At 42.4% G+C, this 22,610-nt stretch overlaps 1 long non-coding RNA gene across 2 annotated transcripts in view; it reads left to right on the forward strand.

The window, feature by feature from the left end:
- The first annotated feature begins 541 nt into the window (after positions 1-541).
- The window catches only part of LOC143109373 (uncharacterized), a 114,619-nt gene continuing 92,550 nt past the window's right edge, over positions 542-22,610 (forward strand). The window contains exons 1-3 of one of the 2 annotated variants that reach the window (XR_012983840.1): positions 542-719; positions 928-1,014; positions 1,348-1,446. This is a non-coding gene — a long non-coding RNA (uncharacterized LOC143109373). Of the gene's footprint in view, positions 720-927; positions 1,015-1,347; positions 1,471-22,610 lie in introns of those variants that run through there. The other variant, XR_012983839.1, reaches the window with a different exon arrangement.

A 22,610-nucleotide genomic window follows, 5' to 3' on the forward strand; every position in this document is an offset into this window, starting at 1 on the left:
CCATAGCATTTGCCACTTAAACAGAATGTATGATTTTAGTTTACTTAACACTTTCGGTTGATTTGCATTGTGTTGAAACTACTGTTTAGCCTTAATGCTTAGCCTTTAAACTTAGCATGGGTGAGAAGTAAAGTTTTTTTTAAGTGTAGTGAATAGGCTACACGTTACGTAGAAGCTTTGAATGAGCGGGAGGTCACTCTGCTGACATTTAAGGATGATGATGATGTAGCTTCGTGTAAACTTCTCCGAGCAAGAGGTGAAGGTCAGACTGTGGTTCGACTTGGAAACCCCCACTTCATCTAATGAAACTATGTGCTCTACTTACTTTGCAAATGAGTGACTGAACCTACTCCAGGTCTTCACAGAGTGTAATTATTATGGAGTATTCAGCGATAAAGAACTGTGTTGATATATTTGCGGTTATTTGTCAGAAGGGATGCGGGTTACCCCACCACAAAAATGCCGTGAATGAGGGGGGTCACTGCTGCATGAACGCGCTGCGGGAACAAAACGAACTTCTGCAGGCGTGGAGTGACAGAATTGCGTCCGAAGTCAGGAAACTCTGTATCACCTGGGGAGAACGGGAGCAATTTCTGCTATCCCAGCTGACCGCTCTACAGACCGAAGCACAGGACAGTGCTATGAAATACCAGCAGAGACTAAAGCAGTATATGCTTTGCATCAGTAGCATATTGGATCAGATCAGTGGCTCGTATGAGGTAAGAGACAATCCATGCACAATATGCATAGCCTAATCTAGCCTACAAGCACACTAACATCTGAAATCCTTAACTTTCATTGTTGCCTTTCAATTACGAGAAAGGCACAAACAAACGTATTTTTAAGATGAACTAGGCCTACACAATGGAAATGTAATGACAAAGTTGTTGAACCATTAATAGCATTATTTCCACATGTTTTGACTAGAGTGAACAGATTCAGCGTTTGACCATGACCTTGCAAAGAGAAGAGGGAATTTTGGGATTTCGAATAATGGGAGGAGAACATGAGCAGGTAGCTTAAACGACCCGATCATATAGGCTACTATTTGTGAACGTTTAACCCTGTCTTTGCATGAGAAGAAACATTCGAATTTAGCAATATGTCCAAAAGATATTATTTTTAATATACTGTAATATGCTGAACTTTTCTGTTTGTTAAAATCATACATACATACATACATACATACATACATACATACATACATAATCATCATTATCATTATACAGTAGCATCAACTTAATTTTTTCCTAGTATGTAAAATGATGAACTCTCAAATGACAAATATACATCATACATGGTGAGAGCTTGTGAGCTTTAGCGGCTTGCTTTTCTGCTTGGACTCAGACTGACTCAGAAGGATCTGGGATCTTTGTGTCCCACGTGTCGGAGGAGGGTCCCGCAGGCCACGCAGACGGGCTGCAGGTGCACGACAGGCTACTGGAGGTGAGTCACGTCCTCACACACACACACACACACACACACACACACACACACACACGCGCGCGCAGGCACCAGAGGCAGCCTTTGATCAGCGAATTTCACAGTTGGACCAGCAGCATCGTCTGTTCTCTGCTTTCAGAGAAGCTCCTGTGATCTCACACATGGGTTTGTCTTCTCGTAACCAGTTGTGTTGCTCCTGTGATCTCACACATGGGTTTGTCTGCTTGTAACCAGTTGTGTTGCTCCTGCTGGGTAAGGTGTTGGGGATGCTGTGTAAAGTCCACCAGCAGGCTAAAGCAGCTTTCTGTGGATTTGTGAAGCCACAAGCCACAGATACTGTAGGTTTGCCATATTTCCAGTCATTTTCAGTGTTCACTAGTGAAAGAGCCATTGTCTTGCATCAACATTTCCACAAGTTTTTTGGATTCCATTCACTGTGAACTGACAGTAGATTGGTGTAGAACCTGATTCCCTGGGACTTAAGAGTGTGTCCATGAGAGGACCAGGCGGGGGTGACACATGCTACGTCACCGATTTTGATGAAACTTGGACAGTTTGAAGGGTCCACCTAAAAACTCAAAAAGCCAAAATAGTACAAAATTTGAAACAACCCAGGGGGAGTTATGCCCCCGTCCTTGTTTTAGGCCAAAAAACCTCAAAAAAAGGCCCAAAATTGCATAAAATGTTGACATCCCTCCTGCTGTCAGATTTAAACACAGCAAAGTAACAATCCATGCCATCAAAGGTCCATCCAAGGTTAGTTTAAAACTGGAGTTACAAGGCGTAAGGTGTGACTGGTGTCAGTCCAGGACTGCACGTATCCACTATGTCAAATGCCTTTTGGCGAATACCCAAAAAATAGCAATATTCAGACCTGAATATCTCCGATGAGCAACCTCCTTTTTTCAAAATTCTTTCTGCACATCTGCACACTTCATAAATCAAAAGAAAAATGCTCGGCCTTTTTATTATTTTTGTCGCTGTAACCGCCTAAATAGTGTGATCCAGCCAGTGATTTCAAATACATATCTATTTCAATGATTGGTTGAAACATAATGTTTAGGTCATTTATGGTGGACAAATGGAGATATATTATCATCAATCATGTCTACTGATCGATCAAATCCAAGCTAGATTTAATGTCCTAAGTGCAATATATTCTTTAAGGTAGCTCAAAATGACATCATTGGGTGACATACACCAGTATACCCGTAGGTCCAATATTTGCAAATGTGATATCTCCAACATATCTCAGGGCTAGAAACAGTCACTTGGATTCAAATAATAACTTGTAACATTTTGGCAGCCAAAGGTCAAAGGTCAAGGTCACTGTGACCTTATGTATATCCCTTTGTGGTGGATAAATCTCAAAAAATCCCTGACATAATTTCATATGTGATACAAATATTCACTTTGACTCACAGATAACAAATATTTGAATCTGGTGGTCAAAGGTCGAGGTCAAGGACCTTGCATTCTTGAGAAAATTATATATCATAAATGCCTGTAGGGATGTTTTTTCAAATTTGGTACAAATATTCACTTGCACTTTTGTCTTCGTCATTCATCGGTGACCTTCAGAAGGCTCAACAGTGGTATCTGGCATCTCAGACCCAGCTCCCTCCACACTAGTGTTGTCACGATACCAAAATGAATGTTTCGATACCGATACCAAGTCAAGAATTGCGATTTCGACACTTCTTCGATACTTTTTAAAAAATGTATTTGATTAGGGGGCCCCACCACCTTGACATCATCAGTAATATCGAATATACTGTAGTGTGATCATTCACACCAGTGGCCATCATAGATTCTGCTTGACTCTCTCCACACAAACACACATGGAAAATGATGGATTATGTCATATTTCATATATTCTGCATAATTACTAGTAAATATATTTAGCAATTTGAAAACTATTCTAGAACTATAACTATTTTTAAACTATTACCCTTAGGCATATCTTTGATGTGGTGTGTAAGTCTAATTGAGTGCACATTGGTGATGTGTAGGTGTAATTTAGTGCCTGTCACTTTAAGAGATACGTGAGAGTAATTGACCTTGACTCACGGTTTTAGTCTAGTGAATAAAAGTTGCACATAGGATATGTGGATGCAATTGATTATGTTTTGTATGTCATTAGATAAAATAAATGTTCAAAAAATGTACAAGTCGAAGAAAATCTTCCTGGGATCATAGAAGAGATAAGTGTCTTGCAATGTTCATTAATGATTTTAGCGAGCACTATTGTCAAACGTGACCTGAGCTAGCGGGATAGTTAGCAAGGATCTCTCTTCAGATGTAAAAGTTTGCGATGGTTGCTTAGCCTATTTCTAAATTACATTGAACCCAAATAGTAGGCCTAAATGACCAAAATCCCACAGCCTAGGTAGGTTAGCAACACACACTTGAGAGATGCAAGTGAGCAAATCAACTTGATATTAGCCTATTATTATGTGTTACCATAGCATCACTTGAACTAGCAGCCATGTCTCGCTGTTTATAGCACGACAGCTGCGCTTACGTGTGTGTGAGGAGAAAATACGCACAGCCACGGGTTAGGGGAGGAGGCGCTATTCTTTTACTGTCTATGGCTATGCCTTGTGCATACGCATGTTACTTCAAAAGAACACGATCATTCTCAAAAGTATCGATACTAATAAAATTAGGCATCGTGACATTTCTAATTTCAGGGTATTGCGATACTTTTGTAGTATCGGTGCACCGTGCAACACTACTCCACACTCATGATAGGTTGTCTACCAACCAATACTGACACATTTTTTGGTAATTTGTCTTCTTTGCTGTGGCCGTTTATGATCCGATCAGCAGCACAGCCAAGCAAACTGCAGTCCCTTGATGTGGGCACCCACAAATACCAACAAATTCTTCAGTTAATCATCTTTTTTGCTGTGGCCATTTATGATCCCATCAGCAACTATACAACAAACAAAACACCAACCCTTAATGAGGGCACCAAGAACTACCACCAAAGTCTTTAGTCATTCCTCTTCTTTTTCTCCCACAGTTTCTGATCCAATCAGCAACATAACCAGACCAACTGTAAGCCCTTGATGTGGGCACCCACAAATACCTACACATTCTTCAGTCAATCCTCTTCATTGCTTTGGTGGTTTATTATCTGATCATTAACATACCCAGTCAAACCGCAAGCCTTTGATGCAGACACCAACAAATACCAACAAATATTTAGATACCAACTACCAACCATTGTCACAAATTCTTCAGTCATTCCTGTTTGTTGCTATGGTCATTTATGATCCGATCAGCAACATACCAACATACCAAGCAATATCATAAATTCTCCACTCATTCCTCTTCATTACTGTGGACACTTATGATCTGATCAACAACATACACAGCCGACATGCAAGCCCTTGATGTAGGCACCTACAACTACCACTCCAAAAACACAGCAGCAGCGTCTCAGAGTCAATTCAGGTTACAACATGACCCCAAATAGCATGTGAGTGCCATAGCCATTGGCTTGCCTTTTCAGCAGCCTCCAATATTTGTTACAGCTCCTTTCAGTGACCTTCCTCAAAAAAAGTCTAACAGAAGTTTTGTGGCTGATTATATTTGGGTGGTGAAAGGTCAATATTACTCTGACCTCACAAAAAAAAATATTTCACTATTCACTAAAAAATATTTTTACAACTTGAACATGATATCCTGGAAACACAGAGTATTGTTATTATTGTTATTATCACATGATAATAACATTGTTATTTTTCATGTGATAAATGGTTTTAACATTGGAAAATGTTAATCTAGCTTGGCATTACTCAATTAGCACTGTCCCATTAGCCCAACACAGCAGACAGCGGTCATATGCAGGAATTAAAGTGGGAGGAACGCAGTTCCGCCACCTCGGATAATTTAATAATAAATATATTCTTTCATACCAACGATACAGCACGATTATATTGTTAAAATAATTAGGGAGTTAATTTTCATGTGTACAGAGGTGACCAAGAAGCTATCAATTCTTGTCCAAAAAGTATTGCTACACCACAATACTCAATATGTTGTCCAACAGTGAGTCATTCTTCCCCGTTGCACTGACACTGGATTTTAGGGTTCCCCCACCTGCCAAATCCCACTTTATCCACTGGTCATGTGGCATGCAATGGAAACAGATTCACAAGTAATGTACATTATCATGTTTTCAATGTTTCAGACAGATTTCCTTGTGGGACCCTAACATGAAGCTAGGTGGTTATACCATATCAGAGTCTCTGCTTTAAAACAACTTGTACTAATAAGCAGGGTCTACAGACATGTTTTTACGATGGATGGACATCGAGGTACAGTAGGCTACGAAACAAGTAAAGCCCACCCAATACCCAAAGTAACCATCATGTCCTTGTACACGGGGGCAGCCGTGGCCTACTGGTTAGTGCTTCGGCCTTGTAACAGAAGGGTTGTCGGTTTGAACCCCGACCAGTAGGAGCGGCCGAAGTGCCCTTGAGCAAGACACCTAACCCCTCACTGCTCCCCGAACGCCGCTGTAGCAGGCAGCTCACTGCGTCGGGATTAGTGTGTGCTTCACCTCACTGTTATGTGTGTTCACTGTGTGCTGTGTGTGTGTTTCACTAATTCACGGATTGGGATAAATGCAGAGACCAAATTTCCCTCACGGGATCAAAAGAGTATATACAGTACGTATATACTTGTTCGTAAAAATCTCCATTTTGGATGTCCACAGATCCAAGTAAACCAGCATTCTCTTTAGAAGGTTTTAAAAAAATATCTGTGTGGGCTAAAACACTGTTTATGTGTGGATGAAAGACCCAAACATAAAATATCTGGTTATGTGTCTACAGGGCCTAAGTTGTGCTAAATTTGAAATAACTCCCTCAAGGTGTTTCCAGGATATTGTGTTCAAGGTGTAAAAATACAGTAGGCCCATGTTGTTTTTTTGAGAGGTCACAGTAACATTGACCACTCACATCTAATCAGTTCATCTTTGAGTGTAAGTGACTGTGTGTGCCGAATTTGAAAGAAAAAATAACTTCCTATAGGCATTCCTCACAAGAATGTGAGGTAACAATAACCTTGACCTATGACATTTGACCATCAAATTCAAATGAATTTGTTATCTGTGAGTGAAAGGCCCTTTCCGAAACTAGCTACACTCTCTCCCTAGCCACTTGCACTCCTAACCAAGTGTTAAAGGAACACGCCAACATTTTGGGAAATTATCTTATTGTCTCTGCCAGAGTTAGATAAGATGATACATACCCTTCTCATCTGTGTGTGTGCAGTACCTCAGTCTGAAGCACCTACTGTTAGCATAGCTTATCATAGTTCATTGTGGTGAGCAGTTCCAACTAGCCTATAGCACCCAAAACTGATAAAAGAACTCCAACATTTTCCCATTTACATGGAGAACTCGATTTAGCTGTAAGGGTGATTCCCACCTGAGTGCACACCGTAACTTAGGGGAGTGGGTAGGGATTGGTTTCAGAAAGGGCCAGTGTGAATGTTTGTATCACATTTGCAATTATGTCAGGGATTTTTAGAGGTTTATTCACCACAATGGGATGTACATAAGGTCACAGTGACCTTGACCTTTGACCTTTGACTATCAAAATCTTACAAGTTATTATTTGAGTCCGAGTGACTGTTTCTAGCCCTGAGATATGTTGGAGATATCACATTTGCATACTGGTGTATGTCACCCGATGATGTCATTTTGAGCTACCTTAAGGAATATATTACACTCAGGACATTAAATGTAGCTTGGATTTGATCAGCAGACATGATTGATGATAATATATCTCCATTTGTCCACCATAAATGACCTAAGCATTATTTTCATCCAATCATTGAAATAGATATGTATTTGAAATCACTGGCTGGATCACAGTATTTAGGCGGTTGTCACGAAAAGAATAATAAAAAGGCCGAGCATTTTTCTTTTGATTTATGAAGTCCACAGATGGCCCTTTCATGTGCAGGAAGAATTTTGAAAAAAGGAGGTTCGTCATCGGAGATATTCAGGTCTGAATATTGCTATTTTTTGGGTATTCGCCAAAAAGCATGTGACATAGTGGACATGTGCAGTCCTGGACTGACACCCGTCACACCTTACGCCTTGTAACTCCAGTTTTAAACTAACCTTGGATGGACCTTTGATGGCATGGATTGTTACTTTGCTGTGTTTAAATCTGACAGCAGGAGGGATGTCAACATTTTATGCAATTTTGGGCCTTTTTTTGAGTTTTTTTGGCCTAAAACAAGGAGGCGGTCCTAACTCCCCCTGGGTTGTTTCAAATTTTGTACTATTTTGGCTTTTTGAGTTTTTAGGTGGACCCTTCAAACTGTGACGTAGCATGTGTCACCCCCGCCTGGTCCTCTCATGGACACACTCTTAAGAGGTCATTTGTTGTTGTGCTTTCGTGCCACTATTTGATTTGACAAGATTTACCCTATAGATTTGCCCTAAAGATTTGCCTATATATTTGGCCTATAGATTTGGCTTGGTTTACATACCATTTCAGTCTTGGAAACCAGTACAGTGTGTTATTTCTATCTGATATGGTGACAAAGAGGTTGTTGTGTTTTGACCCCACACAGTGACTTTTGACACTGTAGGTTGTGCCCGTCACCTGTTTCACACTGTGCCCATTCCACTGTGCCCAAACCTGTCTCACACACACTGTGCCCAAACCTGTCTCACACACACTGTGCCCAAACCTGTCTCACACACACTGTGCCCAAACCTGTCTCACACACACTGTGCCCAAACCTGTCTCACACACACTGTGCCCATTCCACTGTGCCCAAACCTGTCTCACACACACTGTGCCCAAACCTGTCTCACACACACTGTGCCCAAACCTGTCTCACACACACTGTGCCCATTCTGTTTTCACACTGGCTCTGTGCAGTGCCAAATACACCAAGACCCATCAATTTCATGTGACTGTGCCATACGGATGTAACAGTTCACAGAATCTGTTGCATATCGTACAATACCATGGATTCCTTGACCAGTGTTTGTAGCTGTTATTAGGGCTGTGAGTGACACATGCTGTAATTGCGATACTTGATACAAAATGATTTTTCAAGGTTGTCACATGCTTGCTTTCTGTTTTATGAAACAAATATTATTTCCCTACAGTCGATTATTTTATTCCAATAATTCTCACATTCTCACACCATACATCTCCATAAATATTCACTACATTATCCATGTGTCTGAAATGCAGAAAAAAAACATTCATCTTAAAATGTAACCCCTATGGTTGTGTTTTTCTTCTCAATGGACCTGACACTGCATCAGCTAAATGCCGCTGAATAGCATTATTGTCTGAGAGGTGTCTACTGTGCTTGACTAGTGCACACACACCCACCCCACGCTGCCACCACCACGGAGTCCATACACACCCCCACGCCACCACCACCACCACCCCCCCCCACGCCACCACCACCACCCCTCCCACGCCACCACCCCCCCCCCACGCCACCACCACCACCCCTCCCACGCCACCACCCCCCCCCCACGCCACCACCACCACCCCTCCCACGCCACCACCCCCCCCCCACGCCACCACCACCACCCCTCCCACGCCACCACCACCACCACCACCACGGAGTGCATACACACCCCTCTCACACACACTGTGCCCAAACCTGTCTCACACACACTGTGCCCATTCCACTGTGCCCAAACCTGTCTCACACACACTGTGCCCAAACCTGTCTCACACACACTGTGCCCAAACCTGTCTCACACACACTGTGCCCATTCTGTTTTCACACTGGCTCTGTGCAGTGCCTTTTGTTGAGCCGTAGAGCCAAAGAAAGACACTGCACGTCTTTCTGGACAGGAGACCAGCGCTAAGCCAGCCGTAACTGTTTGTCCAATAGCAGCATTAATCACAGAGAAGCAGGCAGCTCTCTTCCTGGTACCCTCGGTGAAGCTTATTGAGCTTTCAGCCTACACTTGGATCCATGTAGCCAACTATCATCTACACTGGCCATTTGTTTCCTAGAAATTCTATTTAAGGTGACATGGGTCTGGCCATTGGAGCCGACAGAAAGAGAAAGAGAAAGAGAGAGATAGAGAGAGAGAGAGAGAGATAGAGAGAGAGAGAGAGAGAGAGAGAGAGAGAGAGAGAGAGAGAGAGAGAGAGAGAGAGAGAGAAAGCCTGGCTCTAAATTGTGTTCTTTGGAGAAGGATTTTTCAATGACTCCAGCCTGCACATGCTGTTGCAGCCTCTGTTTTGATTAATGGACGTTGTGTACTCTGGGTAGCAAATTGCAGGAAACATCAAGGATTGCTATTTTCAGATATCCCCAGGTTAGAATAGCCCTTCTAAATTGTCCCTGATTGCTTTTTTGTCCTCTATTGTTTTCCTGAATGTTTTGGTTTTGTTTGGACATGATACAACTATGCTTGAATTTCCCCTGGGGATCAATAAAGTATCTATCTATCTATCTATCTGATTTCTCAAAAAAAAGGCAAAATAGCCTTCTAAAGTATCCCCCCTGTGTCTCTGATTATTTAGAATATTTTCACTTTATTTGGTGGAATATAAATAGAGCTATTCCATTCCTCTGCCATTTAGTGAAATGTGTTGTTTGTGCATGTCATGTAGTGGATTCTCCCTGTGTGTGGGCGCTCATCTTGTTTGAAGTAAAAGATAAAAGTACTGACAGTACTGACTAAGATGGTACAGATGCTGAATAAACAGTGATAATCCTTGTAAGTCAATGTAACTGTGTAAATGTTTAGATTTGATTATTTGCTTTTGTGATCCAGTGAGTCTTTTAAAGAGCACATGACAACACTGTGTAAGACTAAGACATGAGAGGGGGAAAGAAACAAATATGTGTATATGTAGGACTGGAGATGCTAATACTGTGTATTATACATACATACATACATCCATACATACATACATAAATACACACATACATACATGCATACACACATACTGTACATACATACATACATACATACATACATACATACATACATACATGCATACACACATACATACACCGCATTGCTAAAATGTAATAGCAGCTACTCTGTGCTTGATAAATGCTTACAGTAATTACTGTAATTACTGTAATGCTTACTCTAATTCTACACCCAAATCATAAATAGTAATAGCCATAGTTCTTTGGAATTACAAAGTATCTGTTTGCTATTACTAAAATAGTGTCTCAATACAATATAATACTCAATACTGTACTTAATACACTGGGTTATGCAGTATAGCGATCCATGCCATGAATGATTTATTATCAGCCATAAACTATCCAAATCTGTTTTAGTACCTTATACCACAGCGTGCATTTCTGTTTTAGTACCTTATACCCATAGCTTATACCACAGCGTGCATTTCTGTTTTAGTACCTTATACCCATAGCTTATACCTCAGCGTGCATTTCTGTTTTAGTACCTTATACCCATAGCTTATACCACAGCGTGCATTTCTGTTTTAGTACCTTATACCAGTGTTTCTCAAAGTGTGGTCCGGGGACCACTGGTGGTCCGCAAGCTATCCCAAGTGGTCCGTGAGCAGACGTGGTAAAATATAGTAGCCTATAGATGCAATATTGAACCAACTTGTATGTAAATACAGTTCTGCAATATTGCCTATGTAAGCTATGCCAGTTTAAATCATATTAATCCTCTGACACAATAAGCAAGGTGCAAAGACAATAAGCAAGGTGGTTCAGTGAGTAGGCCTATTGTGTAATATACTTTTGAAGTAGGTACTACTCTTTTTTTAGCTAGGTGTTCCGTGAGGGTTTTTTTTTTGGTTAAGTGGTCCTTGGTCTGAAAAAGTTTGAGAAACACTGCCTTATACCCATAGCTTATACCACAGCGTGCATTTCTGTTTTAGTACCTTATACCCATAGCTTATACCACAGCGTGCATTTCTGTTTTAGTACCTTATACCCATAGCTTATACCACAGCGTGCATTTCTGTTTTAGTACCTTATACCCATAGCTTATACCACAGCATGCATTTCTGTTTTAGTACTTTATACCCATAGCTTATACCACAGCGTGCCGTGCATTTCTGTTTTAGTACCTTATACCCATAGCTTATGTGCATTTCTGTGCATTTCTGGCCAACCTGCATGTCCATTCATCCATTTAAATGTTTTATATTTTATATATTATATTTTTATATATTTTTTCTTATAATAGAAACAATGATAATGATTATGATTCATATGATGGAACATATTATGTTCCAAGATATCATGTTCTATCATATGATTGCGTTTATCTGTGATTAATGGCCCTGTCCTATGTGAATTTGTATTTTTTTCTCATGTTCTACACTGAGATGGAGCTGGACACAAGCCTTATTAAGAAAAAAAGAAATCACAAATGGGGGACACAAAAAAAGATCAGAATAAATGGATTTGTTGTAGTAACAATATGTGAATGAGAAGAGACTTCAGAAACAAATTGAAAAAAACAAAAAACAATTGTCTTTTTTCACCTGAAAGCGGCTGAAAAAAATGGCCTCCTCTTGCAGAGATCCATCAGCCTGGAGGGAGGGAGTGGAGGAGAGAGAGCAGGAGAACACGAGCACAATAATGTCACACAATCTGATACAATCTACAGACACAGGGGCACGCAGTGGCTGCCTTGTTTGGGCTCCGAAAACAAAAGATGACAGGACTAGATTACACTGTGACAAGAGAAAAGAGAGATTTATGAGCGTCACTTGTTGGCTGATATGACTGTTTTTCCGTGGGAACAGCTATCACAACAAAAGATGATTGTGGATAAATCATACAACTGTCTTGTTTTCAGTAAAATCTTGTCAGCTGTGAAATGTCTGTCCTTCGCACTGAATCGCAAGCCGCATGAGCAACACAAAACCTTGCTGCTGGGTTCTGTATCAGATTGTAGCACAAATACACCAAGACCCATCAATTTCATGTGACTGTGCCATACGGATGTAACAGTTCACAGAATCTGTTGCATATCGTACAATACCATGGATTCCTTGACCAGTGTTTGTAGCTGTTATTAGGGCTGTGAGTGACACATGCTGTAATTGCGATACTTGATACAAAATGATTTTTCAAGGTTGTCACATGCTTGCTTTCTGTTTTATGAAACAAATATTATTTCCCTACAGTCGATTATTTTATTCCAATAATTCTCACATTCTCACACCATACATCTCCATAAATATTCACTACATTATCCATGTGTCTGAAATGCAGAAAAAAAACATTCATCTTAAAATGTAACCCCTATGGTTGTGTTTTTCTTCTCAATGGACCTGACACTGCATCAGCTAAATGCCGCTGAATAGCATTATTGTCTGAGAGGTGTCTACTGTGCTTGACTAGTGCACACACACCCACCCCACGCTGCCACCACCACGGAGTCCATACACACCCCCACGCCACCACCACCACCACCCCCCCCCACGCCACCACCACCACCCCTCCCACGCCACCACCCCCCCCCCACGCCACCACCACCACCCCTCCCACGCCACCACCCCCCCCCCACGCCACCACCACCACCCCTCCCACGCCACCACCCCCCCCCCACGCCACCACCACCACCCCTCCCACGCCACCACCACCACCACCACCACGGAGTGCATACACACCCCCACGCCACCACCACCACCACCCCCCCCCACGCCACCACCACCACCCCTCCCACGCCACCACCACCACCACCACCACGGAGTGCATACACACCCCCACGCCACCACCACCACCACCACCACGGAGTGCATACACACCCCCACGCCACCACCACCACCACCCCCCCCCCACGCCACCACCACCACCACCACCACCCCCCCCCCCACGCCACCACCACCACCCCTCCCACGCCACCACCACCACCACCACCACGGAGTGCATACACACCCCCACGCCACCACCACCACCACCACGGAGTGCATACACACCCCCACGCCACCACCACCACCACCACGGAGCCTAAAATAGCATTCTGAGGTGGTGCATGTATGTAGGGTGTGGATGGGTGGTTTCGATGCCGATACGCACCGTGGACAAAATCAGTGGGCAATTTGTTTGCAGGCGGGTCCACCCGGTGTCATTTCCTCTCTCTGTTGTTCTGACTGTAATATATATTCTATTCAAATGGGCTGGAACACTCCTCCCTGAGATAGCACACACACGGCACGCCACTGCTGGAGTAGTGAGGGATCCATTTCCATATCGCCATGCTGCATTTGTTTCCTCATCAACTGATATCCATTATTATCCATTTGCTAGAGAGAACGCGTGCTTTCACTCGGTATTCATCTGACTGACAACCATTGTTATGCCAGTTGATAGAAAGAATGTGTGCTTTGCTTTTGCTCTCTTTAACAGAACTATATTTGCATCTCTCCAAGCAGGTGTGTGCATATCACAAAATCTCTCAGCCGAGGACATTCCAAAATGTAGATTAGATTCTTGCTATTATTTCATTGCACGAGGTGTGTGGCCTTGGAGCTCACAAAACCCACTCTGACGATATTTCAGCATTAATTGAAGCATGATTTGAATGCGCTGGCCTGGACCACATACTAACTCTTATTAGTATCCATGGCATAAACAGCATACTTCTGTACGGTTTGGCCCCCAGAGTGATTGGCTTGGCAACCACCGTATACGTTCAGTGTTTTCTGTTCCTTTGAGAGTGTGTGGGTGCCTGGGTGTGTTGTTCTGGGCAGGAGGTGGAAGAAAGGACGCTGTTCCAGTGGGCCACCACAGCCGTAAAAGAGTAGGAGAGAGGAGAGATATGATTTTAACCTTCCTAAGAGGCTCTTATGAGTGGCAGGGGGTTGAGGTGGGTAGATCACAAGAGCGCTCCCTGGTTCTCACGAGGGGGGTGGGGTAGGGGTGTTGATTCACCACCCGGGGGCTCTTAGGTGCAGCCAGGCAGCGCAGCCTGGCCTGACCATCTAATCATATTACACACCGCCCAGACTCTGAGACGACCTCACACCTCAGTCTGCTGCTTAGCTCTGACAGTTGAGGTATTGGTTGATGTTGTTGTTTGTATCCGGTGGTATACCTTTTCTCTGTGTTTGTGTGCGTGCGTGCGTGCGTGCGTGCGTGCGTGCGTGCGTGCGTGCGTGCGTGTGTGTGTGTGTGTGTGTGTATGTGTGTGTATGTGTGTGTATGCGTGCGTGCGTGCGTGTGTGTGTGTGTGGCATACCTGTTGGCCACTGTGCCTGTGTTCTCTCACAGCTGTCCTGTTGGTCATCAGGCTCCCCATGTGCTTGGGGAGGGGGAGGGGCCTGGATCACAGCGGTGGCGTCATCACAGTCACGACTCAAGTCCTGAGTCCCACTTATCATACTTATCCGCTGAGTCCGCATCACCTGTCCATATACATACTCGCACACACACACACACACATACACACACATACACACACACACACACACTCTCTCTGTCTCTCACACACACACACAAACACACACACACACACACACCACACACACTCTCACTCTCTCTCTCTCTGTCTCTCACTCACACACACAAACACACATACACACACGCTGATGGAGCTGTTCATCACATCTCTCTCCCAGATGAAAATCGTCCCCCCTAATTAAGGGAAGATGGGGGCGGGGCCAGTCTGGGCTCCCTGGTCAGATTCAGCCCTCAGGCCCTTGTCACTCTAATGGAATGCTAGCCGCCGCTGCTGTGCGGTGTGGGGATATGGGGGTGGTCAGGAGATGGGCATGTGTGGTTTCACCCCAGGCACCGACGGCCTGCTGCCATGGCCTGGGGCCGGCTTTGATGACTCCTCGGCTGCGAACTGAGATGTTCTCTTTTGTAGTGCTCTCGATCTGTGCTGGCATTCATCACAAATGCTAATGACTTACTCTGTAGCACTAGCGTAAAGAATGGTTTGAATCAAGCACCGTTGTCTTAGTGTCTCAAATCCGTCATTTGTTCTTGGAGTGGTCTTGGAGTCTTGTTCTGAGGACTGCCAGCATGAGCTCTTCAGAGACCTTTCTGTCCTGCCCTCTGGCATGAGTGTACATACAGCCAGTCTACGCTAGAGTCCTCGTTTGAACACACAGGGTAGTCACATGTCTCTCTGATGTAGTTCCCTCACAAACCCTTGCAAATCCCATCCTGGTGCCAGACTGCTCCAACAGACCCCACAGGACTCAATGCTAATCAGTTGAAGTCTCGGATGGCCTTCATAGAGTAGCATGCAGCATGCATGTTTACAGAAGGTGACATGAATAGGTTCTGTAGATGTAGCCAGCTGTGCAAAAGAAAGTTAGAGAAAAGAGAAGTGGCATGCTGCAGTCCTGCCGAGTCCAAGGGATCAGAAAGAGCAGCACCTTGACATTGTCCTCACCTCTGTCCATTTCATGGTGAGCGTCTAGCTTTTCATTCAGGAATGTGTTGACCAATGATGACTCGCAGAGGTATTTGATCTGAAGACCTTCACCACCACACCACACCACAGCCACCACAGCCACGGACAGGCAGTTTGGATGATTACTGTAATGGCAGCCTTTTTTCACATTACCATTTTTAGAGGGGTTTGACTATGATCTCCAATCCTTTGATGATCGTCAGGTTCCCCTTCCTCACTCTTCTGGAACCTTGAGTAGATTTTAGATAGATAGATAGATACTTTATTGATCACTAAGGGGAAATTCAAAGTCACAATGTCTGTCTGTTAAGACCGTTCAAAAGAAGACAAATATAAATCTTTTTGAGTCAACAAAGCTAAAAGATGATCACAAACACAATATTATCTTTTTTCTTCAATCACCTTTGTCGTTCCTTTTTTTTGATTGAGGAGATATGCAGTGACAAATGTCTTTAAGCAGCTCATTATGTAGATGGGAGCATCTGTAACTAGAGCTAAATGAATATGCATGGCCTCTACTGTTTCCTGGCCAGAGAACAGACTAATCTCATAAGTGAACAACGACAGGAACACTCCTCTGTGGGATGTGTCTGAAGGGGCTGACACCGTGGTGAGACTAAGTGGAATCTCTTCCATGGTAACAAACTGTAACTGACAGCCGAGCGTTAAACAGTGCTGCCCGCTAGAAATACTGTAAAAACTGACAAGCCCACCGATTAAAAAAAACTATAGCAAATAGAAACTAATTTATTTTCTCCCTTCTATTGTTTGTTTTCTCCTGTGATTGAAAGGAGTTGCGTGTTTGTGTACCCTTGAGGTCTTAGTGAAATCGTACTATGGGGGCAGCCGTGGCCTACTGGTTAGCGCTTTGGACTTGTAACCGGAGGGTTGACGGTTTGAACCCCAACCAGTAGGCACGACTGAAGTGCCCTTGAGCAAGGCACCTAACCCCTCACTGCTCCCCAAGTGCCGCTGTTGTTGCAGGTAGCTCACTGTGCCGGGATTAGTGTGTGCTTCACTTCACTGTGTGCTGAGTGTGTTTCACTAATTCATGGATTGGGATAAATGCAGAGACCAAATTTCCCTCACGGGATCAAAAGAGTATATATACTTATGCTTATACTCTCATTTTGTGCCTGTGGCTCTGACATGAATGCATGCTACACAGAGGCTGAAGCTTGGTAAATATTATGGAGAAGGTGTTTCTAGAAATCACATTCATGACATGAGAGTGAAGTGTCTCTAGAAATCACATTCATGACATGAGAGTGAAACTTGGTAAACAATGGAGAAGGTGCCTCTAGAAATCACATTCATGACATGAATGTATGACAGATTCTAACTAAGTCCCAATGATCTCGTCCTCTACCTTAGTCAGAGGAATGCCGTTTCATTGGCTTAATCAGTGCAGTGCAGTGCAGGAGAGCTGGTTGCTGCTGGTGTTTTTCTGACTGGGTGGTACGTGTCAGCTCTTTTGCGCTTGCTTTCTCTCTAATTGGCATCAGCTGCATGGACTGCAGATGGAGTTAGATGGATATCTGACTGTTGGTCCACACGTAAGTATGCGCTCTGTAATTATGAGTAAGCCTCTGCCCTCTGGTCTGCTGACCACAATTGGCCACCTGCTGTTGTGATCATATCTGATACCAGGTTGGATGTGTGTCAATATGTTTAATATTCTGCTGCTGTTGTGATCATATCTGATACCAGGTTGGATGTGTGTCAATATGTTTAATATTCTGCTGCTGTTGTGATCATATCTGATACCAGGTTGGATGTGTGTCAATATGTTTAATATTCTGTGTCAGCCTTCATGATGAGATGGAGAGATTAAGGCAGAGAGGGAGAGAGGGGAGGAGAGAGAGAGAGAGAGAGCGGAGGAGAGAGAGAGGGAGAGAGAGGGGAGGAGAGAGAGAGAGGGAGAGGGGAGGAGAGAGAGAGTGGGAGAGAGGGGAGGAGAGAGAGAGAGAGAGGAGGAGGAAAGAGGAATTTCAATATGTTTCATATTTTTGGACAGACATATCAAATGAAGGTCCTGTGCTTGATAGAAGAGCTAATGGTCCCTTTTCCCACAAGAAGTCTGATCTTTTAAACACATACTGTATGGGTATAGACCCTTTAGTCTGATCTTTTATACACATACAGTCTGATCTGTTATACACATATGGGTATAAACCCTTTAGTCTGATCTTTAATACACATATGGGTATAAACCCTTTAGTCTGATCTTTTATATAAACCCTTTAGTCTAATCTGTTATACACATATGGGTATAAACCCTTTACTCTGATCTTTTATACACATATGGGTATAAACCCTTTAGTCTGATCTTTTATACACATATGGGTATAAACCCTTTAGTCTGATCTTTTATATAAACCCTTTAGCCTGATACACATATGGGTATAAACCCTTTAGTCTGATCTTTTATATAAACCCTTTAGTCTGATCTTTTATACACATATGGGTATAAACCCTTTAGTCTGATCTGTTATACACATATGGGTATAAACTAGGGCTGTCAATCGATTAAAAAAAATAATCTAATTAATTACATACTCTGTGATTAATTAATCTAAATTAATTGCATATATAATTTTTGCTGTGAAAGTATTTTAAATATTTAAATTCAAATGAATCATTGAATAATCAGCATAATGTGACATTAAAGTTCAGTTGAAGTTTTTTTTCACATGCAAGGCATTTCAGGCCACAGATATAACCTAGGGGACACAATGAAAATAAATGAACACTCCCCTCAATGTCAACACTTATTTCTTTGCATTGATGTGCGACTATAGAGTTGATGAACTCCGGTGATATGCAAATTCCTTGCTGCAGACATTGCAGAGGACTTTATTTTCAACACTTTATTTTTATCAACACCATCAGGAAATTTTTTAAAAGTAAATGTTTCAATCAATGATCCAGGCAGCACGTTTTCTTCTCTCTCCTTCATTTTACAGTCTAATTTTTACTGACTAGAATGGCTCGGGGTCAAAGGTCATACGGAATCGATTAATCTGCACTAATTTTTTTTAATCAGTTATTTTTTCTCAAATTAATTAATCAAAAGTAATCAGTTATTTTGACAGCCCTAGTATAAACCCTTTAGTCTGATCTTTTATACACATATGAGTATAAACCCTTTAGTCTGATCTTTTATACACATATTGGTATAAACCATTTAGTCTGATCTTTTATACACATATGGGTATAAACCCTTTAGTCTGATCTTTTATATAAACTCTTTAGTCTGATCTTTAATACACATATGGGTATAAACCCTTTAGTCTGATCTTTTATACACTTATTGGTATAAACCCTTTAGTCTGATCTTTTATATAAACCCTTTTGTCTGATCTTTTATACACATATGAGTATAAAACCTTTAGTCTGATTTTTTATATAAACCCTTTAAGGCCCATTCACACCAAGAACGATAACGATAACTATAAATAAATATCGTTCTCATTAATATGAATGACGACATTCACACATAAACTATAACGATAACGACATGAAGAACGATATCGTTGGGGATCACATTCAGAGCGATTTTCACAACGATAAAATGCTAATGGCCAATCAGAACCCATGGAATTTTAGCCGTCACATTCATTAACACAAGGAGAGACTTTGTTTATCGTTGTTCAGTGTGAACGCTTTTATCGTTATGGATATAGTTATCATTATCGTTATCGTTCTTGGTGTGAATGGGCCTTTAGTCTGATCTTTTAAACACATATGGGTATAAACCCTTTAGTCTGATCCTTTGTACACATATGGGTATAAACCCTTTAGTCTGATCTTTTATATAAACCCTTTAGTCTGATCTTTTATACACATATGGGTATAAACCCTTTAGTCTGATCTTTTATATAAACCCTTTAGTCTGATCTTTTATACACATATGGGTATAAAACCTTTGGTCTGATCTTTTAAACACATAAGGGTATAAACCCTTTAGTCTGATCTTTTAAACACATATGGGTATAAACCATGGTTAAGGATCGTGAGCTATTCCTATTCCAGCCTAATCACAGCAGCTCTGACGCTGTCTGCTCCCCACTTCTGTAGACCTTGATAGATACTGTCAATCACAACAAACAAAACAAAACAACTCTTTGTTTTCACACACTGGAAGCCCTGTAACTCAATTTGCACATGTTCCAATGTATTTCTTATTCTCAATGCATTTCTTATGCAATTTCCACACTTTCCAATGCATTTCTTATGCATTGCATGCTATTCAGTGGAATGAGTGCCAGTATGGCAGAAGCACTTTTGTGGCCTGTGTATCCGTGTGTGACCTATGCTGTGAGGGAATGTTTTTTCCTGTTGTACTTTGTCAGCTTCACCAGCAGATGGAGCAGTGAACCTGCATTCTGAGACCCTACACCTCAGCATTAGTCATCAGCCATACTGTGCTACTCTTCTATGTAACCATTAAGGTGAAAGAGATGTCATGAAAGGACATATTTTAAATCAATGCATAGTCACAGATATTTATAATGGAGGGTGAAGGATTAAAGAGGAAAGTTCATTTAGATAGTAGTTGCAAGTTAAGTGTAAAGTGGGTTTCACCTTAATACATGCATGCTTTCAGATGAATGTTTATTTTTGAAGCATACGCTGTTTTTAATTGAGGGTTATTTATAAACAGGTCAGCACACATGCTGCGCACTCTCACACGCTTGCCCACTCAGCATGCAGACCATTTCTGCTTCATGCAAACAGGGACACCTGAGGAACAATAGATCCGCATTAGACTGATCACACAGTCTGGTGAGCTCTGCCCAGTGGGATGTGCATAAGGCCAAGTTAGCGCTCACCGTTCAGCTAATTCTACTACTAGCATGAGCTCACACACACACAGGACTCTTATAGTAGTCAATGAGCAGCTCACACACACACACACACACACACAGGACTTTTATAGTAGTCACTGAGCAGCTCACACACACACACACACACACACACACACACAGGACTCTTATAGTAGTCAATGAGCAGCTCACACACACACACACACACACACACACACACACACATACACACACACACACACACAGGACTCTTATAGTAGTCAATGAGATCACACACACACACACACACACACACACACACACACACACACACAGGACTCTTATAGTAGTCAATGAGATCACACACACACACACGACTCTTATAGTAATAAATGAGCTCACGCACACACACTACTCACACACACACACACACACAGAGGACTCTTATAGTAGTCAATGAGATCACACACACACACATGACTCTTATAGTAATAAATGAGCTCACGCACACACACTACTCTTATAGTAGTCAATGAGCAGTTCAGTATTAATGAGCAGGTTACGTGTGCACCGAGATGGCTGGCAAAGGGCAAGCTAAGGTGAATGACCTTAAATAATGTACCTTGGCTGGGTAATTTTGACCTTAAATAATGTACCTTGGCTGGGTCATTTTGTCCTTTTTGTCCAGTATGGCTCATTACAGCAGCGCCATGTTGGTACAGGCAGCTAATTTGTGGCATTGTGGGAATAGATGGCGCTCACGCTAATTAGAGTTTAGATTCTCTGCCCGAGCCGAGCCCGAACTTGACCCGACCCGCGGGCCGGGTCGGGCCGATATTTCCAGACACTATCCTCGGGCCGGGCCGGGCCGGGTCCTTGATCAAGCTTGCTTTTTTGTTTTCTTTCTAATCATTAGCCTACTTGGGTGGGGAGCTAAAGCTATGCCATAGTCAGACTCAGACATATTTTATATTTATCAAAGTAGGCCTAAGTAACAAGTGTATACAAAGTTATACAAGTTAGGCTCAGAGTTACAAAATGTCAATTGTAATGTCATCTGCGCAACACGTGTCATGCGCAGCTTCTCCACTCGCACACATCACACCGGGCCTGCTGTGCTGTATTGTGTAGCTTAAGTGCAACGTGAAGCTTGAAGATGTAAAGAAAAAAAATGAAAACAGGAGAAATAACTTCGAGGAAGTTTGGAGAAAAGTCGGAGGTATGCATTTGTCAGGTAGGCCTATGCTTTGTTGCGTGCATTAAGTGCGCACTAATGCGTGTGTGGCTATATTGGTGCTACTGGCCCCTGAGTCAAGAAGCATGAATGGCTATGAAAGCACAGCAGTATTTGCTAGCACACATAGTAGTTATGTCCGTGTTAAAGATGTTTGCCTGTCAGTAGGCTAACTTTGTCCAGAGGTCGCCATGTAGCACAGTAAAAAGTGAACTTATGAGTTAATTAACATAGACGAGCTTCCCACTAAATTATTCCTGCCAGTGTGTTTTATGCTATCGATAGCGTGGAATACTTTAAAGAACTATCGTAAAAGCTTCAATTTCCACTTTCGTTTGGAAATTCTAAAATAAAGATGTTTTTTAATACTTCAAAATTTGATCAAGCATTTGATAAATGAACCTTACATTTTCCAGTAGCCATAGATGTGTAGATTTGAACAAAGTCTGGTTTGGTTCTTAGCAGGAGCATCTACGGTCCGTGTAACACTCAATCATGTACTGCCTCCAAAATCCTATTTTCTTTACTGTGCGCTCAAAGTTTGGTGCTGGGCTGGTGGGTGCTGGGCTGGTGAGTGCCCTCTCACACGGCCTACTGTCGGGAGATCAAAATTCCACTGGAGCTCCAAGCGGATTTGAACACACAGCCTTACAACACTCTGCGAGTCACGGTAAAATGTCATTTATGGTACATAGCTACATTTACATACACGCATGTTGCGTGTGCTTGCATT

The sequence above is a fragment of the Alosa pseudoharengus genome, unplaced genomic scaffold (assembly GCF_046254945.1).
Source record: "Alosa pseudoharengus isolate Yale_2024_CS ecotype anadromous, Long Island Sound unplaced genomic scaffold, YU_APseudo_1.1 YU_APseudo_1.1_scf_10, whole genome shotgun sequence".
NCBI classification, from domain to species: domain Eukaryota; kingdom Metazoa; phylum Chordata; class Actinopteri; order Clupeiformes; family Clupeidae; genus Alosa; species Alosa pseudoharengus.